This window comes from Acinonyx jubatus, chromosome D1, assembly GCF_027475565.1.
Source record: "Acinonyx jubatus isolate Ajub_Pintada_27869175 chromosome D1, VMU_Ajub_asm_v1.0, whole genome shotgun sequence".
Lineage (NCBI taxonomy): Eukaryota > Metazoa > Chordata > Mammalia > Carnivora > Felidae > Acinonyx > Acinonyx jubatus.
The window spans coordinates 67,904,525-67,910,524 of record NC_069390.1 but is presented as its reverse complement, the minus strand read 5'-3'; positions in this window follow the sequence as shown (position 1 = coordinate 67,910,524).

The following is a 6,000-nucleotide window of genomic DNA, read 5'->3' as shown; positions in this document are numbered from 1 at the left end:
ACGAGAGGAGTCCTAGACCTTCATCTCTACCTTCCCCTGTCACCACCAAGAGAGCTAAACTCTTTTTTTTTTAATGTTTATTTATTCTCAAGAAAGAGAGAGAGAGAAAAAAAGAGAGAGCATGAGGTGGGGGAAGGGCAGAGAGAGAAGGAGACAGAAGATACAAAGCGGGTCTGCTCTGACAGCAGAGAGCCCGAGGAACTGTGAGGTCATGACCTGAGCCGAAGTCAGATGCTTAACTGACTGAGCCACCCAGGCGCCCCAAGAGCTAAACTCTTTTATGAGTCCAGCACGAGGGGCACCTGGGTGAGTCAGTCGGTTGAGTATCCGACTTCGGCTCAGGTCATGTCCTCACATTTGTGAATTCAAGCCCTGAATCGAATAGGCTCTCTGCTCAGGGAGGAACCTGCTTTGGATCTTCTATCTTCCTCCCTCTCTACCCCTCCACCACTCATTTTCTCTCTCTCTCTCTCTCAAAAATAAATAAAACATTTAAAATAATCATCAAGAGTCCCACAAGAGAAAAAAAGCAGGAAACCACAGAAATTCAGAGACGGGAAGAAATAGCAAAGATTTGCAGGCTTCCCTGGCTGAGAAAGCAGTCACCCTAAGAACTTCAGAAGTTGTAGTGGTCAATTTCACTAAGTGGGAATCTGAGTAGAGTGTCAACAGTGCTGGGGACTGGAACAGGTGGCCCCAGCCCCAGGCAGCAGAGGGTAACAGAGGAGCCATGGGTGTAGCTCAGATTATAAAACCTGCCTGTCTTCTGGGCCGACTCCTAGATATCACAAAGTCTGAGTGAGCTTAGATCCTGGCATTTGATAGGTGGAGGGAGATAGAGTTTGCAAACTAAAGGCCAGTGGTGCAAGTGAACTTAGCAGCAACACGAAATAGGAGGGGCCTGGGGGACATTCACATGACTCCCATTTTAACAGAACCTGATAAAGTATCTGAAAGGTTTATGCTTGTGTGTATGCATGTGTGCGTGTGTGTGTGTGTGTTCTATGACAATTAAAATATAGCTAAATCTTACTGAACATTCAACTTCTACGGTTACCTGCCTTAGAGCTATACCAATATTTTACACTGAGCCTTTGAAACCTGAACTCTTGAAAATTCAGTTAAATGCAATTCAAACAATGTTTATTTGGCAATTATTACATGCCCAGAATTGCTCTGTGGGAATACAGAGGAAGTATTGAAATAATCATAGTTAATATTTGTTGAAGATTTACTATGTACCAGATATTTCATTCTCATGAACACCTTATGAATTAAGTACTATTATCATCCTAATTTATTATCATCCTAATTAATAGATAAGAAAACTGAGGTTCAGAAGGAACAAGTAAATCCCCCAGGATCACACAGCTAATAAATGGCAGAGCAGGGATCCAAACCCAGATGTATCTGAGTGCAAAAAGAAAGTTCTCAGCTACCACGCAAAGAACTTGAAATTTAATATTGGCAAAACTCTGAGATGAAAACCCCAAATGGTGACCTTGGTTTATATCCCTTATTTTATTGAGCAGTGTTGAATAACATGTTAGTGGAGCTCAATCTGAAAACCCACTTTTATCATCAGGGTCCAGTGTGTAAAAAATTAAAAAGGCGTGTAGCTAATTCTGAAGCCTAAAGAGCAAAAGGGCATCTCTCCAGTCCATATCACCTGGATGCTGCTTGATTGGTCTCCACTTTTACCCTTTGTAAGCCAGTCTTTCAGATTTGAATCCAAGCCCCAAGTGCATGTGAAGAATTAAATCCACCTGCTCTGAGAAGCTCGTATTCTTGAAAACCACCGGCCTGCATGGAACAATTGGTGGGACCTGGAGGGAGAAACCCAGGCCTTTTGGTCAGAATCCACATTTGTTTCACAGCCCGGTGAATGCAGCTCTGGGGGCTGCCCGGTGACACAGATAAATCCAGCGCAGTAATAAACTATGCAAGCCAAAGCTCTAGCTGGTGAATCCACAAAGGAAACAAATTACAATCTCTTTGAGGCAAGGCCCAGTGAATCAGGCAGGGGGGTGGGGTTGAGGCTGAATGTGAGCTGAGCGGAGGGGTTGAGTGCTTAAATCTTGTGAGAAGGGGAAACAAAAACCACTTGAAGTGATAAGGAGCCGAAGAGAACCCAAGTTCACTAGGAATTGCCTGTCAAGCTCACCAATTATAGAAAACGTGCTTTAAGCAGAAGACAAAAAATGACCCAAACTAGTGCGATCCTCAAGATTCCTCCAGAAAGCTAATGATTTCTGGTCCCACTGAGAAATAAAACTGTCAACAGAGGAAAACATTTTTCCCCCATTATGGAAGTGGGTCGAAACTGTGGCAAAGTCAAGGAGGAAGCGGCAGGATATGCTCATTACAGTTTAACAAGCTGGGAGCTGCAGAGGCGAAGGAGCCAGAGAAACAGGGGTCAGCGGTGCAGGGGATGCTGAATGGGCCAGATGGGTGAATCACACTGTGGACAAAGGGCCCTCCCCTTACCCTGCTGGGCCGCTGCCCTGACCTCCAAACAACACCCAGGGCACAAATTTGTTCCCCCTTATCAGCTGCTTAGCTCAGCAGCTGCTGCCATGAATTTCTGTTTCCTCATCTTGCCTTTTTCAAACAGTTGCCTTTTTGTCTAACTTTTGTGTGAGAAGGGAGGAGGCCGAGGGGCCAGGAGCAGAATGGAGAGATGGCGTGGTGGCGGTCAGAGGACTGAGTGCTTGAATAGAGCGTTTCAAGAGGGGCAGAAAATAGATTTTTTAAAACAACCTCTGGGAAATCCGGAGGCCTAGAAAAGACACATGAAGTGCTGGTAATTCATTCTCTCCCTGCTTACTCTGATCAAGGGCGTTTTCTTCTCAGACTTTCTGTAGCAGGGCAAAAGTGGCCGGAGTGTATGAAATGGATTTTGAATTGTTTGGGCCTAAACCAGCCATGAAAATAAGAGCCGGCCCGGCCCGTAGGCCAGGCTGGGAAGGGAAATGAACCTGTTGAGGATTAGTACAGAAGTAACTGAGAATCAGGCAGGGAGTCTGATGAGAAAGAAATGCAACATGCTGTATCCTTCTATCTGGAAGCAATTATGTTTGGTACCACAAGTACTTGAGTAGAAGCCTGAATGGGTTTATAAACAAGGATTTCAAAGTGTTTTTGTGATAACATTCTGTAGGGATAATGGAGTCTGGTGGCCACCTCTATTAGAAATGTGGTTACTTCAAAGATATCCTTTTCTTGTTAAAATTAGGTATTAAAAATTATGGCAATGCAACAGAAGAATAGGGAAATAAAATGCAGTGCAATAGAAAAATAAGAAACATGTTTTCTTCTGTTACCCAACAAAATTACTCTTTCATTTCCCCTTGTGGCATTTTCAGAACACCAGGGAACTGTTTATTCCCTCCTGATCGGAGGAGAGGAGGGTGCCAGGGAGGTGGAGGGAGGAAAAAGAAGAGGGAGAGCCAGTTACCCTGGAAACAGCTCCAAAGGAGGGCGTGGGAGGCTCCAAGGCCCTTTTAACCTCCACATCCTTTTCTAGCTCAAGCCTTCTGTGCCACTTTGTCCTTCCCTATTCAGGTGAATCAAGTTCGGTCCAGGGGGCATTTATTGCACACAAGCCTGTGCTAGGTGTTGTGTAAGATACAAGGCTGAGGAGTTAACAATGAGGATGATAATTGGGGATTGGGTGACCGTTCGGGGTACACTGAGTGCTCACCCGTTCCAGGCCTGGCTAAGCGCTTCCCAAATGTGAGCCCTTTAGTGTGCTAGTGAATGCCTTGGCCTCCGCAGATTGGGTTAAAGCCTGGTCCACTTCAGCAAGTTATTTGACTTCTTCAGGTTTTGTTTCCTCATCTATAAAATGGAGATAATAATTGTACCAACCCGTATCAGGCAGGGTCCAGGCAGGAAGTCCAGACTGCAGTCAGTGTAGCTCAACAAAAAGAATTTAACAGAAAGAACTGGTTTGACAGATGCTAGAGGGCTGAATGAGAAGGGAGTTTTGAGAAGGTAACCATAGCAAGCAGTTCCCAGCACTGAGGTGGGAGGAACAAAGGGAAGAGGCTGGGACAGCCTGGTAAGGCTGGTTCCAGAATGTGGGAGGATAGTGGAGGCTGACCAGCCACTGATGCTGGGTGTTGGGGGGGGAGGGGGGGGGAGACACAAAAAGGAAAAAAAAAAGCAAGTACAGGGAAAGGAGGAAATACCTCCTCTCTGGCCTGTCATCTCCTTGGAGTGCCCCCTTTTGGCAGAAATTACTAGGAAATCTGTGTCAAAGAAGAACTGATTTGCATAGTCCATGCACCAGCTGTCAACCCAAGTATAAAAAGGTAGATCTGGAGCTGAGCAAAATAGCTTAATAACAAGCTCAATATTTCATAAAAATATTATGAGATTACATGAGTTGATATTTGTAAACCACCAGAACACTGCCTGGCATGTGGGAAGTGCATTATAATGTGTGTTTAAAAAACAAATATATACATTAATCCACCAAAATCCAACGTGGGAAGTAATATTAGAATCCCAGGTTTATTCATGAAGATGATGGGGCTTATATCGGTCACATAAAATGCCCAAGGTTATACAAGCTCAGCACTGGTGAAGTCAAGACTGTCTGAATCCAAAGCTGTTGCTTTTACTTCTCTAAGCCCCTTGGAGGCTCAGAGAAGACAGGCACATAAGTAAATTGCTTCACAGAGAGACTATAAAAGTGCAACAGGACAGATGCATACAATAGAGTTTGGGGAGCCTGTGGGAAACAGTGCAAGCTACTGAAGAATGGAGAATCTGGGAAGATTTACCTGCTGGAGGATGTGGTGTTTGAGCAGAGTCGGGGAAGAATGATCAGGCTCTAATTGGCAAGTGTTGGAAGCAGAGGAAACTACAGGGTGTGTGTAGAGCGGTGCAGAGCGGTCTGTCTGAGGACAAGGACAAAAATGTTCTTCACCATTCTCCTTTGGCATAAACAGTAGAGTTGAAGTATCTTCAAATATTACTAGCACCAATGTGAATTAAATACTTCTTTTTAGGGCAATCACAAACACGAAATGTTGTGTAGAACATTACACATTTGTGAAGCAATGGGAATAGCTGAAAATTAATTTGTAATGCACATCCATTTTTTTTAAACCCGTATGTAGAGACATTAAAATCTGCTTACAAAAGACAAATGGTCTTGTTTCAAGATAGCTGACTGAACTAAAACTCTAATTTGAAGCTATTATGATGCCCTTTTAACAATGAACCAAATGTGGTTTCAATCAAGTTCAACTCCTTGGAAATTTAGGCACAAATTTAATTCCTACCAATTTTATTTAATTCAACAAATCGAGTGCATTCTTGGTGCCAGACACTGTCCTAGCTATTGGGCATGCAAAGAATTGCAAATAGTGGTTCCAGCCCTCAAGGAATTCAATCTAGTATGGCAACAGATAGTTATGCAAATTTCTGTAATCAGAATGAAAAAACAGAGGTACTAAGTGCACTGTGAATACAGAAACTGGCCAGGGAGGACAGGAATGGGATTCCTTTACAGCGACCCCAGGAAGCAGCATCACAATCATGGCAGAAGTCAGTCAATGGGATGTGAAGGGAGGGTGGCCAAGACGAATTATGGAGACACATTAGTTCTATCTAGTGCTGGACCAGACCACAGGGCTGGCTAGCTAAGGAAGTCAGAGTTGAAGGGAGCTGGAAAGAGTTCTGGAAAGTTCCCATGGCTCTGAACCTGGTCTCTGTAATCCTATGTTCAGCTCTAAAAGTAAAGAAGTTGTCATGAAACCAGAGATGGACACCATGGATGGCAATAATAATAATAGCTAACAGTTTCTGTGTATCCTCTCCATGCCAAGCACTTTAATATAAAAGTATTAAATCTAGACTTGTAGTTTTCAGTCCCCAGGAACGTATTTTCCCATTCTTTCTTGCGGTAGAATATGTGCCTTTCCCACTACAGACAATATTTTTAAGACTTTCCTGTAGTTTAATGTGATTGTGACTTAGTTTTCACCA